Source organism: Vombatus ursinus, unplaced genomic scaffold (assembly GCF_900497805.2).
Source record: "Vombatus ursinus unplaced genomic scaffold, bare-nosed wombat genome assembly UNPS02014818.1, whole genome shotgun sequence".
Lineage (NCBI taxonomy): Eukaryota > Metazoa > Chordata > Mammalia > Diprotodontia > Vombatidae > Vombatus > Vombatus ursinus.
Genome location: NW_020954596.1, coordinates 55,928,037 through 55,946,440, shown reverse-complemented (window position 1 = coordinate 55,946,440; position 18,404 = coordinate 55,928,037). Strand labels below are relative to the sequence as shown.

Sequence of the window (18,404 nt, the reverse complement as noted above, 5' to 3'; positions counted from 1 at the left end):
GGGAAAGAGATAAAAGGAATTTGTTTGCCCTAGCTCAGCTATGATTAAAGGCTGAGGACCTTCTCCTGAGAAAGGTGAGTCCAGAAACCTCCCAGTTGCTCTGGAGACCTTTTTGTTCACCAGAGGATGGGGATTGTGCCATGGTTTAATGGCAGGGTTGAAGATGTGTTGACTAGTCTAAGTCAATCAGCCTGAGAGTTCTTGCTGTAAAAATGGTATATCCCTTCCCTGAAAGAGTAGCAATGGTGGCAAACACTAAGATTGGCAGAGGAAGAAGGAACAGGGCAGAAACTTAGTAGGTGGAAATGAAAGCAACAAGAACAAAATCAAATCCAAAGAACAGTAATAGAGGCAGTCATTCACAGCAGCAGCAGAGCAATGGAAACTTGAGTAGATGATAGTTATGGCAGCAGTATAGGAGGAAAGCAGCAACTTTCCTGGACTTTATGGAAACAGATATTTTGCCTGGTGGAGAAGCAGCAGAATTCCTTGACCATTCCAAGGTGCAACATGAAGCAAAGTCAAACAGAATCAGGAAAGAGTTTTCCAACCAGAATGCAAAACAGAAGGCAGGGAATGGAAAGTCTTTCCACTGGAGAGTAGGGATTTTCTAAGGAGTTGCTTCTTTCTTTAACTCCACATTAGTCTGTAGGAGATTATGTTCATTTGGTTATAGCACACAGGAGACACTTAATACATGTTTGTTAATTGATTTATTTATTGGGAGAGAGTGATTCCATTGTCTGATATTCTCCAGTTATCAACACCAACATTGCCTTAATTAAATCCTTTGCCGTTTTATAGAGAATCATAGATCTAGAATTGGAGATGATTTCAGAGGCCAGGTAATCTAACATCATTATTTTACAGATAAGGAAACTGAGACCCTGGGAAGTTAAGTAAATAAGGACTGTTGATAGATAATGTATTAGAATGAGACTCTACATTAAGTCTGAGTAGCAATATCAATTCCAGAATTGGTACAATATCTGTTATACTCTCATGACTACATTACAAACTCACTGATTCAAGAGACTATTAAGGAAAAGGTAAATAATCAAAGAAGTAAAATATTTTACTCCTTCAAAAATTCATTGTGCCTGCAGCTAATAACATAGGTAGAGGACAACATTACAAGTAAGATTCATGACTGTAACCTAGGATAGTTCCATAAGGTTCCATTAAAAAAAACCCTTGAGAACTGTACTTCACATTTACGTCATCTTTATAACTAGTGCCTTCTAAATTCAGAAAAAAAATCAAGCCTTCAAATCTTGAGGTTCTTCCTTTGGGCAAAATGAATTTAAAGGGGAAGAAAAGAGTAAGATGTACATAAGGGCAATGTGTTCTCCTGGAAAGAGCATAGGACTGAGTGTCCATCAGGACACTTGCATTTGAATACTGGTTATGTCATTCATTGGCCATGTGACCTTGGGCAAGTCACTTTCCTTTCCTTTAACCTTTTCTTATGTCAAACGCAGTGTAGTCAATAAGACTTGCCCTGCCTGCCTTACAATGTTCTGAGCATTAAATGAGGTGACAGATAGGCAAGCACTTTGTAAAGCACTGTATCAAATGTAAAGAATTATCATTGTTACAAATCTTCAGTGTTTTCCAAAGTACTAACACCCAACATTTTTAAAATGAAAAAAAAAAACATAAACAGAATTCACATGTAGGGATGAATTAAATTTCGTAAGCACAAGGATGCTATGGTCAAAATGTGTCTCCTGTAATGCTTTCACCCTTTTAAATTACCCTCTTTTCACCTTAAGGCACCTGGTGCCCTCATTCTATCAGAAGGCTGCTCTCAAAAAAGACGGCCTAATCTCCCAATAGTATTCTCATTTATCTCTAATTATGGAATGAAAAGCTTGGTTTCATGGTAAAGAAATTCAAGGTAACAGCAAGCCAGTGGTAAGGACCCATTTTAGCATGCAGGAGGAAGGAGTGAGGGAGTTCAAAGGTCCACTGGCTCCTAAAATCCCACTGGACTTTTACGTATTTCACCTCTGTATAAGTTCTTCAGGGTGTTTTTTAAAAATTGTTTTGTGATCTGGGCCAAGTTAGGTATAAGGGACAAGAAGAGAACCAGTATTTACTAAACAGCTACTATGTTCCAGGCACTTTACAAATATCACTTCTGAGCCTCATTTCAGCCCTGTGAGGTAGGTGCTATTATCTACATTTTACAATTGAGGAAACTCAGGCAGACAGAGGTTAAGTCCAGGGTCACATAGCTAGTAAATATATGAGGCAAGATTTGAACTCAGGTCTTTTTGGCTTCAGGTTCAACACTTTATCCACTGTGTCTATCCAGCACTCTATCCATATGATCCCAGCATCTCAAAGATGGAGGGGACCTCAAAGATTATCTAGTCCAACACTCTCATGTTGCTGATGGGGAAAAAAGAGTCAGAGAAGTTAAGGGACTTATCCAAGGTCACCAAGGTTATAAAGTAATAGATCTGGGATTAAAAGTCCTGTCATTTCCAACATAGCGCTCTTTCTACTATATCATGAAAATTGTCACTTACCTGGGATGTTTTAGGAACAATGCTGCCTTATGGAGATGAATTATCCAGCCTCCCAGTGAGCCTTCCAACTGGATAACACTTTCTAAGAGGGCAATAAGGAACTTTCGCCCTATAGCTTGTAGGTAGCACAGTGAGAGGATAGAATAACAATGAGCCATCCCCCTTGGGAACTATTTTGTTTGCTGCTTGCCTTTAGGGTCATTTGTCAGCACCTGCTTTGCAGAAGGGATCCTACCCTGAGAGTCTATGAAAGCTGTCAATGCAATAATTCTAAAACTTGGACCCAGAGCGTGGTTAATATCACAATGCCACCAGCTCAAATTATGCTTAATTGTGAGCAACAGTGCTGAGCCACATGCATGCCAGGCATGTAGCCACAATTCCCAGAGCCAATCTAATGGAACACAGCATATATAACCACACAATCTGGAGCCATTTAATCATTTCATAAAGATGACAACAGTGATTTAATACTAGGATTCAGAGGAGTTAGAATCCTTCAAACATTATGGCCATATTTGATTTTCTCTCAGCAGCCTCTACACTAACAGCTTTGAGGAGAAAGAGTGGAAAAAGTGGAAAAGTCGTAAGGTTGGTCTTCATTTAACTCTTTTATTTTTCATCCTTTAGGTCTACCCAGAATTATCCAGGGTCCTCCTATTTATTTTCTGGGCATTAGAAGGAGTAAGTAGAATAAACCCCCAACTGCAAGTGGGAACTGGACCAAAAAGGAGTACTGTAAGGATACATCTGTGCTTCTTACAGCATCGGGTCTTGCCTCCACCCACGCCTTGAGTGGGCAGCTGTGATGTCTTGATGCTATGAGGGAAACATCAATATGCATGACAATCTGGTGTTTTGCCCTATGGGACCACCAATAGAAGATTTGTTGTGTGCTGTTGCATGTCACAAATGAGAGTTGCCACTGACAACCAGAAGACCTCTCTGTTTTATGACAACTAACTGCTTTTCTTAAGAAAGGGTTGGCTCCATCTCTCTCTTTATCTTCATCATCATCATCTATCTATCTATCATCTATCTAGGGGAACAGTTGTACATGGCTTCTTTTTTTTCTAGGATTCTTTATGCATTCCTGAACTTGCTCCTCTCCCCACATCCCATTGGCTCTTTTAAGTGGCAACTATGACCACAGTGTATAGGTGTGGTATTTGTGGGTTAAGAGAAAGACAGTGATATATAGTAAGTAGAACACTGGACTAGACATCACTAAAGCAGTATCTCAAGTCCAGCTGTGCAACTGACCAGCAACATGATTTTGGACAAGTCACTTTCTCTGAGTCTCAATTTTCCCAACTGTAAAATGGGGGATAACCCACTTCCTCCTATCTCATAGAATGATTGTGAGAAAATTGCTCTGTAATGCAGCACTTAAATGTTTGCTATTACTAGTTCATTAGCTGGCTTCACTCATGGCAATAATAGGCTGCCCATCTAGAGGAATAAACATTTAGGTAGAGGAGCAGTAATGGCATTGGAAACACAGCTGCAGTATGTCACTGGATCATCACTATTCTGCCAACTTGAAAAGCCCCTTTCTAAAGAGAAAGCAGTTGCAGCAGCCTGCCTATTTCTTTTGGTCAGAGGGGATGGATGGTGTTACTATTCAGAGAACAGCATAGGAGCAGTGCACCTTTTTTTTTTTTTAATTTCCCAAGAAGATTTTTGGCATCCTTAAAAACCTTCCTAAGGATGTAAGAAAACACCTCTCCTACACGTGGATGTAGGGAGACTGTCTAGTAGTATTTTACTCCCCTGTTTCCTTAGACTGTGAGATGCCAGAAAGGTGTGCCTGGTTGGAGGAGCAGAAGGAGAAGACAGGGATGGCTTTCTTCTCTGTCCATTTAGCTAGCCCCTCCATACGGGGTAAGGTATGGCACTGGCTAGAAAGGGTAAACTTGGGAGACTAAAGCAGAGAGTACTGCTGCTAGAGTCTAGAGAAACCTTTGGGTTTTCTAGCCTCATCTTTGTCTAATACCTTGTCTACTGCCCAGCTATATCCTCCCCTCTCTCTGTGACCTCCTTATGCCCACTTGTTCTTTTGGATACCTCTCCCTCTAAAATTTGATATCTGGATTTTCTATGATTAGGAGTTTCTGAGTAAGAAAGTTCTCATTTCCTAGCTAATTGGAATCACCATGCTTGTGACTTCTGGAGTGGGAAATCAATTAAACTAGCCTCAATAAGGCCTCTCTGAACCCTATAAAACACAGGAGAAGCTCTGAGGTAGGACCTGCTATGACCACTGCGATTAACTGAGTTAGCTTCCCCGTAGCAAAATTTCCTTAGCTATCCTAAAAACACGAATCCAGGAATCCTATGCCATCATGCATTCCCTCATTCTGCTATGTCTCAAAGACCATCAGAAGACTAGGGGATTCTCTGGTGATATCTCTGTTGTACCCTTTCCCTGACTCTCACAGTGCTTTGGAGATGTTAGTCCTGGCCCAAAATGTAAGGATGTTGAAGAGTTGTCCTAGTTTGGAAGCATTAGGCCTGATCTGTGTGCATATGTGTGTGTGTGTGTGTGTGTGTGTGTGTGTGAGTGTGGGTGTGTGTGTCGGTGCATGTGCTCGCGCACGTGCATGTTGTGGGGTAAAGGTGCTATTGGACTGCTCCAATGCTTTTCTCTGGTTGACTGACTCTTACTCCCTTTAATGTCATTTGCCAAGTCATGTGGCCTTCCCTTTTGGGTCTCTCCTTAAATATTCCAAGTAAAAGGGTGTGTTACTTTCAAGCACTGACTGACTTTATGAAGCTTCTTTGGTACCAACAATGGACCTTGACAACTCTGCTGTGCGGCTAATTGTGATATTGTGGTGAACACAACTACCTTCCAATAACTTCTAAACACTCAGTTCATATGAGTTTATTTCTCTGCCAATATGTTGATATTAGAAAGAAAAGTAATGCGGGCAATAATAGGAAATATCATTGATAAAGAGGGAGGCTGATAGGTCAAATGTAGGAAAATAACATGAAAGGAGTTTAAAGAGAACTAGGTAAGCTTTACAGTCGTCTTGTGGTGGGAGAAAAGAAAATGTAGAGAAGAGTCAGAAGTTATGATCTTTGCAGCTGCAGAGTGGGGAAAGATCAAAAGCATTCTGGTGGTCAGTGGAAAAACAGTCAAAACTATTAGAATTTATAGCATTATACCCCAGCTAGCAAGAAGACCTCTTAGTAATTATGAAAGCTGGTGATTGCTAGGGTAGAGCCAATTAGTTATAATCACATGTTATGTGTTTACAATCAGATACTATGGAAAATGTTACCATAGAGACAAATGATTGCAAAATTGTGTGAGGTGGGGGGAATCACATTTTGAGATAGAAAGAACCTTGGAGCCCATCTGGTCAAAATCTCTCTCTTTGAGATACACAAGGAAACTGAGTTCTGGGAAGGTTAAATTGTTGGTTTACAGAGAAAAGATTCAAACCCAGGGCATCTGGCTATAAATCCAAAGTTCTTTCCACAATACCACACTGCCCCCAGTGGGTGGTAGTGGGAATGGGAACTCAGTTTGGTCTCATTTTTACTATGGCAAAGTGTGAGCAAGGGGGTGAAGTGAAACAATGTATCTCTAGCTACCCAGGATGATTTCCCTTGGAGTAATAACATCAGTTAGGGAAGAAAGTTTCTATTGACTGCATCAAAATGGCACACAGATAATCAAAGGGCCAGAACCCCTTTGATCTGGTGGGACTTTTGCATCCCCTAGTAGGTGAACTCTCCTGATGAATTTCTCATGTGGGAATAACTACTAATATCTAGGACACAACCACCAAGAGACTTTGCCCCAGAGGGAATTCTATTGGCAAGACAGCATCTCCTAGAGAATGTTTATTTTGAGTGTGTGTGGGGGGATATAAACTGCCACAAAGAATATGACTTGCCTTGGGACTTAGTCCTGTGGGAATGGAATTCTTAGTGAAAGAGATATTATGATCCTGGGGGCAAATATGTACTGAAACTTGCTCACATAGGGAGGCTGCTGGGGACCAGTTCTCCTTGCTTCCCGGTTCTCTCAAATCTCAAAGACAGTGTTTTTTCGATATTAATTAGAAGAATCTGTAACAAACTAGTGAGCTGCAGGTAAAATAAAGTCATTGTTCTTTCCTGTAGTGAATGGAAAGGATTTAGAAAGGATCTATAACAGCTTCCAGACCAGAGATCCTGAGTCTTTTTTGGGTCATGGACATCTTTGGTGGTCTGTTAAATAAAATACATAAAAAAAAAAACCCACAGGATCACAAATTGATTCTCTGAAATCTACCCAGGGACCTCAGTTTGAGAACTTCTCATCTAGTTCAATGTCTTCATGTGACGGATGAGGAAACTGAGGTCAAGGTAGGCAAAAGATTGGCCCCAATGTAATACAGTTGTGGTAGAGTAGAACATCTGATAACAAATCCAGCCTCTTTCGTCTTTCCTTGGGTTTCTCAATGCCAGAATAATGTTGATGGTGTCAGCTTCTCATGATCATCTCCACACTCCACTAAACCACTAAATGTATTTATTTCCTTATCTTGAAAATGAGGAAAATCATCCTTGAAATTCATTTTGCAGAGACATTGTCAGGTTTAAGGAGCTAGATAGGGTTTGTTCAGCCCTGATAGCTCCCTAGAAACTTACTTGGAAAGTGTTATTGTTCACACTGGTTAAATAGAGCATGTGAAATACTTCTTGAAAATAAAGTGGTCACCTAAACAAGGTAAATTACCTCTTCAGGAATTTAACACTTCAATGTAAGGTTCTTATCTCTAGATCACCATTCTCAAGAATGCGCTTCACTTGTCCCAGGCTCTAGAAATCAGTTTTCCTAGTATAATAAAATAATTCATATGCTCTAAAAAAGTTACAGTTTTGGGAGAGATAATCACAGTGTATAAGTTATTGCAGATGTTAGTAACCTCTTAAAACAACAGGCAACCAAGGCTCTGATGCCAGTCTACAGTTGCAGGGGGTCACTGGTTACTGATGAGATTGACCCCACCCTCCTTCTGTTATTGTTAAAAGATACTCACTTTATAGGCAGGGTTGTTGACTCTTTTGATGAAAAAGTGTTTGATGCCATATCATCTCTTAGGGATTGACAGATGGTGGCTCTAAAAATCAGTGGTGGGCAGATTCTCAAATATATTAAGAGGAGGAACTTATTTTGGCAGTCATCACTAGTATGCCAAATTTATTGCCTATTACAGGGCATATATTTGGGTTAGAAAATTTTCTATATTAGCTTACTTTTCTTGCCAAATAAGAATGATGAATGTTTGATTTGTCCAACATCGACAGTAGAGTAAGGGGGGGAAGATAATTTTTCATGTAAGAAATTAGATAGTCATTGTATATAATCCATACCTCTATTCTCATGAATATCTCTGAAAAGCCCTTTAAATTTCTTAATTGATTTGTGTTTCTCCCTGACCTTTAACATTCTGTTTCAATTTCTGTGTAGACTGCTTGGCATATCTAATTCCTATTAGTACAAGATAATATGGTGCAATCTGAAAACTCTCCCCTGATTTTCCATCTATATGTTCAAGAATTTATCTATACTTTTTTTCTGAGAGCTTCAGAAAAACGACATCTTTAATTTTACAAGATTGTGAAAATGGATTTTCAGCTTTACTGATGAAATAAATTGACAAGATAGTCTATGGCTTAAGGTTATCTGCCCATTAAAGGGCCAATTAGACTTTTTCTCTTGACTGATTAAAGAGGATGGATAGTCATACAAAGTATATCTGTATAAGATAAAATGATTTTTCTTTAGTTGACCATCAATGCTTTGTATCTGTGTGTTTTGGTCAGCTAAGTCTAAAACTGGCAGGCAGCAACATGGTCTAGCTAATATTGATATTAATTCAGGTGACAACATTGAATTCATTTTGTAGCAGAAAAAAAAAACCTAGCAACAACTGGACTTGGAGTCAGAAAATCTGGATCTAAATTCTGGTTTTCTACTATTTACTACCTCTTTGACCTTGAGAAAGTCACTAAATTTATCTGAGTCTTGTGAAAAATCAGGAGGCTGAACTAAATGATTTCAAGTCCCTTCTATCTCTAAATTCTGTTATCACTGAATTTCTTAAGGTAATATATCACTTATCAGGCTCTTGGATGGTTACCCCATTGGTAGAACTCCAAGGAGCTGCTTCATTTTTAGTTGAAGGAACCAAAGCTCAAATAGCTAAGTGACTTCTTTCAGGACACATAAAGAGAATGGATATGGTGTCTGATCTTCTGATTCCAGGTTCTTAGTTTGAAATGACATTGGAAGATGCTAGTTATTGGGAAAAGAATTCACTATTGGAAAAAAAAACTTCTGGGAAAACTGGACAGTACTCTGGCAGAAACTAGGCACAAAATGATATGTTACAACACATACCAAGATAAGGTCAAAATGGGTACATGATTTGGACATAAAGGATGATATCATAAGTGTATATATAACATGTTATGAATATATTATATTACATATTATATAATTGATATAATATATATTACATATATAAATATAGCTAATATAATATCTACTTCCTCTCATTCTCCTCTAATAGGTACTTTCAGCTAATCTGTAACAGTAGAACTTGAATAGCAATGGCTGGTGAAGACTTTCATATTCAATAGTAATAGGAGATTCTTCCATAAATGAGTTGTGGAAGTATGGCCAGGGCTTGCTGAAGGGAAAATATAAAGTTAAATAAGTCTTTATCTACTCTTTCAGTCTCTCTCTCCCCTTATGACTCCTGTGTACTTTTACTGATGTCTGGATACCTAGGACCCTCAATGAAGGGCCACTATATGCCCTCTTCTCCTTACTTCTATCCAATCAAAATTTATCAATTGTCTTCAGATGTATTTTTTTTTAGGGCTCTACTTCCAATTAGGTGACAGCTAGGTAATTTGACCAAATGCTCTGTTCTAATGTATGCTGCTATTTCTCCTAGATAGTAAATGCATTTCCCCTGCTAGAGAAATCAATGCCCAAAGGAATAGCTCTACTGGGTGGCAATTTCAGTTATCATGGTGGCCTAGTAGGCAGATATTTTGGGGGGCAAATATTGGTCCTCATGATGCCCCTCCAATTAAACCATGTTTGCAGCTGCTTACTCTGCCCAGGCTGGTCTAGTGTTCAAGTAATACAGAAGGTAAAACTGAGGCACAAGTACCTTTCAGACTAAGCTTCCTAGAGCTGAGGAGGGTCTGCTGGCAGCTATTGGAATGTCATGGATTCATGGAGCAAACAGGAAGTCTGCAGGCTAGTCTACCTGTAGGAATTCACTTACATGAAATAAAAGATTCAGCCTATGCAACAGATAATAATATACCTTCAGTAAAGGACTTAGTGATTATAGAACTGTCTCAGTGTGTTTTTTTTAGTTCCATCTTTAGCATGTCAGTTTGCTTGTTTTCTGAAGAGTTGCTCCATTCCCAGCAGGGGGCTCCCAGAATACACTCATGATTTTTTATTAGATTTTAATATGAGCTTCTATTAGCAAGCAATGCCATGGTGGTTAAAGCAGGCCATTTCTGAGCAAAAGTCTTGAAACTTCAATGGCAGCTGGTTTTCATTTTAAACTTTCAGCACAGCTCAAGTTCAGTTTGGGTTTTTGTGTTTCAGTTTCTTACTCTGTGATAGAACAGAAGATTTTGGGTAGGAAAGCCTTGTCTTTAGTAAGAGTGGTTGGGAGTGGGAACTCATCTTGGCATTTAAAAGGTCAGTGGTCTTCCAGCTTCTAGTAGCTCCCTTTTGACAATCCAGCCTATCTGATGACACTGTTTTAATCCATTGATAGATCCATAATTCCTTTGAAAGCTTCACCACTGCAGACCATACCCCCTCCATGCTTTCTCAGCTAGTCCAATTTTTTAATGACTTCCCAAGAATCCTCCATAAAAGAATCACTCAACATGCTGAAGACCTTCCTCCAGTTCTGTTAATATCTTGTGGGTAACACTTCATTATATCTAATTTCTCATTTTTACCACAGGACCAGTTTACCTCATTTTCTAGGCATATGTACCCTTGATAAAGTGGTGTTATACTGGAAAAAGCACTAGATGTCAAACTAGGAGACCTAGGTTCACATTCCAATCCAACCCAGACTAATTCTGAGATCCATGGGCAAGTTATTTTACCTCTCTGATCCTTACTTTTCTCATCTATAAAAAAGGGAGCATAAATATTCACATTACTTTGCTGAAACCAGGTAGTGATAAAAAAAACACTTTGGAAAGCTTACAACTCTATATAAACGAGTTATTACTGTACTACCACTCACATATACGTCATCTTAAGGAACGTACCCTGCTTGTGCCCACTATATTTCTTTTCTTCGGCCTTTGGGTTACTCATAATTTTAATCCCTCTGTGTGTGACATGGAAGTGACCTCAGATTCTTGATGGCTATGCCAGCAAAGCATGAATATTGGCAGGTTCTTTCAAGCCATGTAAGCTTTGAGTCTGGGCCTGACAATGGACTGTATGTGTCTGCATTCTGAGGACAAATATAGAAGAGCTTAGACCAGCTCCACACCAGAAGGCTGACCTCCAAATGTTAGATTCTTATTTTTTTTTTGTCCTTGGCCACCTAGGTAACAATCACCAACCTGATCTTCCTAAAATATCAATTCCATTGCACTACCCTTCTACTAAAAAGACTTCTAATAGTATCCTATTGACTAGAGGATAAAGTCCAAATTCTACAGTATGGAATTCAAAGCTTTTCATATTCTAGCTTCCCCTTGTCTTGTCTTTTTGATCTCCCAGTAGTCCCTAGCCTAAACTCTATATCTAGACTGTTCTCCTCACTCACCTTTTTTTGAACATATTGTTCTCAGCTCCAACTCTTTCCTCTTTCTCTTTTTCCATCTGGATTGTCCTCCTTTCTCCTCTGATGATCTAAGTTCAAGCTTTGCTCATACATCCAGCTCAGTTTTTTATCTCATCTAACTCATTTATATCTCATCCCCCTACTCTGAACTTCTATGGCAATTACTATCCATATAAGGGTTTCTTTCTTGTGGCACTTGGTGGCCCAATGGCTTCACATCATCATTTAAGAGTTTCATATCTCCAATTAGATTGTAAGCTTCCAGAAGGCTGGGGTTATGCTTTATATTTCTGAAACCCAACATGGAACTGGGAATACAAACTTAATGAGTTCTTGTTGAATGAATGATGCACATCATTTATCAATTAGGGGCTTTTCTTTTAACATTTGTCTTATTGTATAGTTGGATAAAAAATTATTTACTGTGGTTATTTGGAAAGTTTGAAAAGGGAAGTTATTGGGATATATGTACACATATACACATTGATATACATCAGATTTATCTAGTTGGAGAAGAGAGGGCTCTCTTCTCGCCAGATTCTAGCTAACTCTCTCACAGTCAAACATTCATGGAAAAGCACGAAAGCTTTTGGGGAGTGCACTTGGATGGAATGCAGTCTTTCTTGAAATCCTATGACCTTCAGTCCCAAGCCTTTGAAATGACAGTGCTCTGTGAATACTGCAAAGCAATCTTGTGAGGTGACTCTTCGAAACTCTTTCACTGAGATCTGCAGTGCAGACTTTCCATCTTCCTGAAGCCCTATTTCACAGTCATAGAGAGAGCTGTAGAGCTGGAGGCAATATTAGAGTTCACTGGCATCCTCTGCAGATTGATGTGTTACTTTGAAGACCATCATCATAAGGGGAGGGAATTTTGCCACAAGAACAAGAACTCTTGCTGTGATATGAAAATAAAACAATAAAAATGAAATTTAAGTATTTTTTAAAAAGTCTCTCTGAAACGAAAGGGGATTAAAACCCCACTGATGTCAGCTTTGTGGCACTTTGCCTCCTTTTGATATCAGAGCTGACAGATGGAAAATTCATGAAGAGAGGACTGGCAGTGACAACTGCAGACTCTAAATAGAGTTTAGCCAACAAGAAAAAAAAATGGCAGGTTGTTAACATTGTGTGGTCCTTAGGCTGGCTAAAGAATCACACTCCCAAATTAGAATACATCCTTCTGACTATTTTATGTGGCCAGGAAAAGATGCCATCTGACGTCGTGACATCAATTCCTTTTTGAACTGTTGATTTTGTGTACTGGTTTAATCAGCTTTATATGAGTTTTGCAAAAAAAAAAAAAATCAAACAAAAATGCAAGTTTTTATTGAGCTTAGGATGAGAATGGTAACAGCAAAGACCAAGTCCCTTTATATTTAATGGAACTGGTTGAAATTATAAAGCGAAGAGTTCTGCTGTCTAAAGCTACCATTTCTAAAATAATTATCTGTTTGTATCTAAGGTGCGAGTGTTGTACCTGAAATTACATATCATCTCACAAAGTCAAAAGATAAAAAAGAAGGTGCTGACCTAGTTTTGGGTATAAACAAGTATTCAGAGATCAGTCACTTTCCTCTTGGTCTTGTATCATTATAAGATGAAAGAGGTCTCTCCTTGCAGAGGACACTGAATTGGGACACACAGAGAAATGAGCCCATTTCAACACTGAAAATATATAGTGCCTTTTTCTCTCCTGTATAGAAAATCACTAAAAATGTGTAGTGCTTTTAGTGTTTTCTTGTCATTAAAGTACAGGAACCTATATCATTATCTCCCAGGGATGCAATCTTCTTGATATCTCTCTGAGCCATTGGGTAAAATGAGGATAATAATATCTGTATTATCTAGCTTACAAGGTAAAGATCAAATGGAATTTAATTTATATAAAGCACATTTTGTAAAATCTAAAGCACTGTATACATGCCATTATCATCATCATTATAATAATATATGATAATAACAATAACAACAATTATTATATTAAGTTGTTCACATAATCACAGATCCTCAGAGTTGTAAGGCATCTCGGAGACCAATTGATCTAAGATTTACTTGAATGAGAATCCCCTTTATAATACACCTGACAAGCAGGCATCCAGCTTTATGTGAAAATATCCTGTGACTGGGAGCCAACTACCTTCTCAGTCAGCCTATCTCACTTTTAAATTTCTTTAATAGTTTTTAAGTTTTTCCTTACTTCACACTAAAATTATGTCTTCCTACAAGTTCCACTCATTGATAATGCCATATCTTCCCTAAGTCTTTTCTCTGTAGCTACACATCTGTAGTTTCTTCCATTAATCTTCAAAAGGCATGGACTTGAGGCCCTTCAACCATTCTGGCTGCCATCTTCTGGAGGCTCTCCACATTGTCTAAGTCCTTGTTAAATCCGGTGCCAAGAACTAACACCACCCTCTAGGTGTGAACTGGCCAGAACAGGTGCAGAGTGACTAGCACTTCCTTGGGTACTGTGTCTTTTATGATGCAAGTTGTGATTATATTGACTTTCCTTGCTGTCAGTTCACATTGTTTATGCATATCAAATTTGCAATTCACTAAAACTTCTAGATTGTTTTGAAACTATTGTCCAGATATTTGCATTTTACCTTAAGTTACAAAATTTATTTTTTGAACGAAAGGATAATCTTTAATTTACTCTGATTAAGTTTAATCTTGTTTTAGCCCTATGTTCTAGCTGGTCAAGATCTTTTTGTTTCCAGAGTGTTACTTAGTGTTTTAATTATCCCTCCCAGCTTTGTATTATCTGCAAATTTGATAAGAGTACCATCTACAACATGACTTCTCTAAGTCATTGATAAAAAAAAAATACAGGGACAAGTCAGAGATCAGATCCCTGGGATTTCCACTGGAGACCTCCTTCCAAGTTGACATCAATTAATGATTACTCTTTAGGTCCAGATATTCATCTAGTTCTGGATCTTCTAAATTGTATTATCATCTAGCTCATCATCTCCATATTTCCTACAATGTCATGAAACAATCAAATATTCCACTAAAGTGGAAGTAAATTATATCTGTAACATTTCCCTTGGGGTAACTAGGTGGCACAGTGGATAGAGCTCCGGCCTTGGAGTCAGGAGGACCTGAGTTCAAATCTGTCCTCAGACACTTGATACTTACTAGCTGTGTGACCCTGGGCAAATCACTTAACCCCAGTTGCTTCACCAAAAAAACAAACAACAAACAAAAATCACAACATTTCCCTGATCTACCAGTTCCTTTTCTAGAAGAAAAAGCTAAATACAGAAATGTATTCTTTATATGCAAAAACTGATGATGACTGCTCTATTGTGGAACTTGGGAAAACAAGAGATTTTTAGAGAAGTTTTCCATGAATATTTTTCTCCAAAGGTCAACTGGGCAGAAAAGATACATCAACACAGGGGATTTTGTCTAAGCATTTAGGAATTAGACTATTATTTAATTATGAAAAAGGTTAGATCACCTACCTTCTTTGGTAAAATAATACATTTTATTTTAGGGTGAATTAAATAAGATGGCTTGATTTAAAAGATATAAAATCATTCATAACATAATTATCAATATATCATATATATTTTTAAGGTATATTGAAATTATTACATGGAAAGTAAGGATATGTTATGAATTTAAAGAGGAAATATGGAAGCTGACTGTGGTTAAATTTTAATATGATTTTTAGAGCTTAAATTGTATCTAAGGCATCTCATGATTCTATTTCATAAGGGTTTAATCACCTGAACATTAGATATAGTATTGTAAGACTTAGTTTCATAGTATCATAGGTTTAAAGACTGAAGCGACTTTAGAAGTTACCTAAGACAAGTAATTTTGCTTCAGTTTTCTCATCTTTAAAATGAAGAGATTAAACTAAACGATTTCTTATTCTTACTCAGCCAAACTACTTGAAAAAGCTAGTTCAGTCATTACATTTATCTTCTCCACTCTCCCTCTATTTTAATCCTTCTATGCTCTGCTTTCTGAACTCATCACTCAAGTGAAACTAACCTTTTCACTGTCACTAATGATTTCTTTAAAATTTGGTTTTTTTTAAAATTTTTAACTAAAAATCACATATTTTCTCTTCCTCCCACCTCCTCCTGTTGCTGATTTACTAAAAGAGCTTACCAGTACTTCAGTGATTGGGAAGTAGCAGAGAAGCTGCTTTGCTCAGCAAGAGGGTAGCCAATCTCGGGCAAGAAGCAGATGACACACGGGTACATATTATTTCATAAAAGAGACCACTGACATCTAAGCTTGTAGACCAGAGTCATGAGTAGTTGTATATACCCAAGATGAGCCACCCTATGTAGACTGGGTGTGGTGCTGATCCATTCATGATAGTGGTAGCATATAGGTTTAGTGATGCAATGTGGCACCCAACTTCCCTTTTCTCTCTCTAGGCTGGTTCATTCATCCCAACTTGCTAGCAGGTCTGGAGATTTTTCCAGTGGAGGAACAGTAGTAGTACACCTATTACCACTCTGCTACTACTCATTTTGAGGGTCCTAAGGATAACCTGGAGGGGGGCACATACATGTACATACATATAACATTGTAGTTTTTGAGACCCCACAAATGTGCTTCCCATTTATAGGAAATCAATCACAATGACACAACTGACTCTTAAATATGACACATTTACTAAACAAGGAGACAAAAGCAAAGAATAATCATAAGATTTACTCCACAGAAGGCAAAAGTAAAATGAATTAAAATATATCAGTCTACCTATAAATCTTGGCTACATTTTTCCACTAATTCACAAGGTTTTTTTTTTTTTTTTAGGCAATTGGGGTTAAGTGACTTGCCCAGGGTCACACAGCTAGTAAGTGTGAAGTGTTTGGTCTGAGGCTGGATTTGAACTCAGGTCCTCCTGACTCTAGGGCTGGTGCTCTATCCACTGCACCACTTAGCTGCCCCGTCCAATATCTATTGAGGAGAGTGAGCACACACATATTATCCTACTAGTGAGGTTCATAAGTACACAAACCCTTGTACCCCCAACAACTTTGGATATAAGTGGTCTCTTAGCGAATAATCTGTATCAAGTGTCATGCATGGCTCCTCTTCTGGGTCTATCTATTGTGAAGCCACCTCTTTACAATTCTTAAGCAGCTGAAGCAGTGTTAAATTCTTTAGTAAAGCAGCCACATTACAGTCTTACAGTGAAACAGCATCCTTATGCCTGAGGTCTTTAGTTTTTCAAGTCAGCTCCCTTGGCTGAGCACTAACCCAGTTATATAACTTAGGTCAAAAAACCCCTAATCTATAGTTCTATCAGGCATGACACAAACAAACAGCATGAAGTTTTCTCATTGTATCCCAGAAGTTTTTTGGTTTATGGTTTTTTAGTTCTAGTCTTCAAAACTGTGAAAATGGTAATATGTAAATTAGCTGAGGGACAAAAATTCACTGCAGCCATTTCATCAGTGCTTTTGCCTCTGAACTACTTTAAAATAGGTCCACTAAGAGCCTTTATCCGAGGAGTTGTTTTCTCTTAGATCTTCAAAACTGGCTCAAGAATCTTTCTTACACCAATGTCCCTTGCTTTCAGCAAATAAAATATTCATATATAAAGGGCAGTACCTTACATGTATACGTAAATGTTTCTTTGCCCTGGTTAGACTGCAAGTTCCGTAAGAGGAGAGACTGTTTCATTAATGTCTTTGTATTCCCAGTATCTAGCATAGTAGGTGTCTGATAAACGTTTGTTGATTGACTGAGCTCCTTACTAGACTTAAATTCCATGAACCTGTGATTATTGTAGAAGGCATAAACTGGACAGTTAATTTTATGGTGGAGGACTTAACTTTCAGCTCACCACATTGGAAACCTTTCTGTTGCTCTGAAATCTGTTACTAAGCAAACTAGAAGGCTATTCCTTTCTCCATGGTATATTAGTACACATTCTTGTATAAGCAACTCTAGATACCACTAAAAGCACCTACAAGAAGGTCACAAACTATATAACGTGAAAGAAATGACCTGGAGTCAGATAACCCTTTGAAAACAAATTTTGGGCCAACCAGGTAATATATCTAATGACATTCTTACTAGAATTTCTTGCATAGCTTTGCAAGTCTTACTTGGTTTTTAATTGATCTCTGCTTCAAAAATCCCATGAAAACATGGAACTGTACCTGTCCAACTATTAGCATCTCTGGCACAGGTGAATTACCATCAGGAGTTATGGACAAAATCTTGGATACCAAATGGTGATGTGGGACTGCTATCTCCTCAACTGGGAAGGGTACAGATTAGAAGCACAAACCTGGGGACCTGCCCAGAATTTCCATATGTCTATCCTGTTTTGAGTCTTCTATCTATTTAATCATTACAAACCTCCCTTAGTGGCTTCAAAGAGGCCATTTGGAATAAGGGAAGGGTGTATGCCCTCTGGCAGTATAGATATTGAATCTCTAGTGTTGAAACCAGAGGAAGTTGGAGAGTGCAAATAAATGCCTCTATGAGGGTGGGACCCTTTTAATGATTATCTCTTGTCAAGTCCACAGTGCAAGTACAGCACTCCTCACTCTTACCTTTATTAAAATCCTTGTATAGTCAACTTTGACTGCATTTTTTTGATGCTGACTTGGTCAATATCCTTCTTATTGACTGATTAAAGTCTTAGGGACTCAACTAGCTTTGATTTCCATTCTCTCCTTGGGATCTTGTGTAAACTCTGACTTATTTGACTCGTACCTCTTAGCTAATTATCTTAGACAATTTAGACCAGATTCTCAATTATCCTCTGTGGACTTTGAGTACTTAGCTAATAATAGCTACGAGTCTCACTTGATAAGAAAGTAGTGAATAATAACTTCCCCTATGGATTGGGCAGTGAAGAACTCTGACACAGGCAGGTAATACATGTTGGTGAAAAACAGGTAATGATGATGGAAGACTAACAGCACCATATTAATCCAGAGTAAAGAAAAAGGTGTATTTCCATATCTCCTTAAAAGGTTAGTTATGGTGCCACATAGTTTTAAGTTGTTCAAACTTA

The 18,404-nt window shown here is 38.2% G+C and overlaps 1 protein-coding gene across 1 annotated transcript in view; it reads right to left on the bottom strand.

Annotated features, from left to right (window-relative positions):
* The window catches only part of GABRB1 (gamma-aminobutyric acid type A receptor beta1 subunit), a 433,636-nt gene that overhangs the window by 165,550 nt on the left and 249,682 nt on the right, over positions 1 to 18,404 (bottom strand). The gene's annotated exons all lie outside the window — the stretch shown is intronic.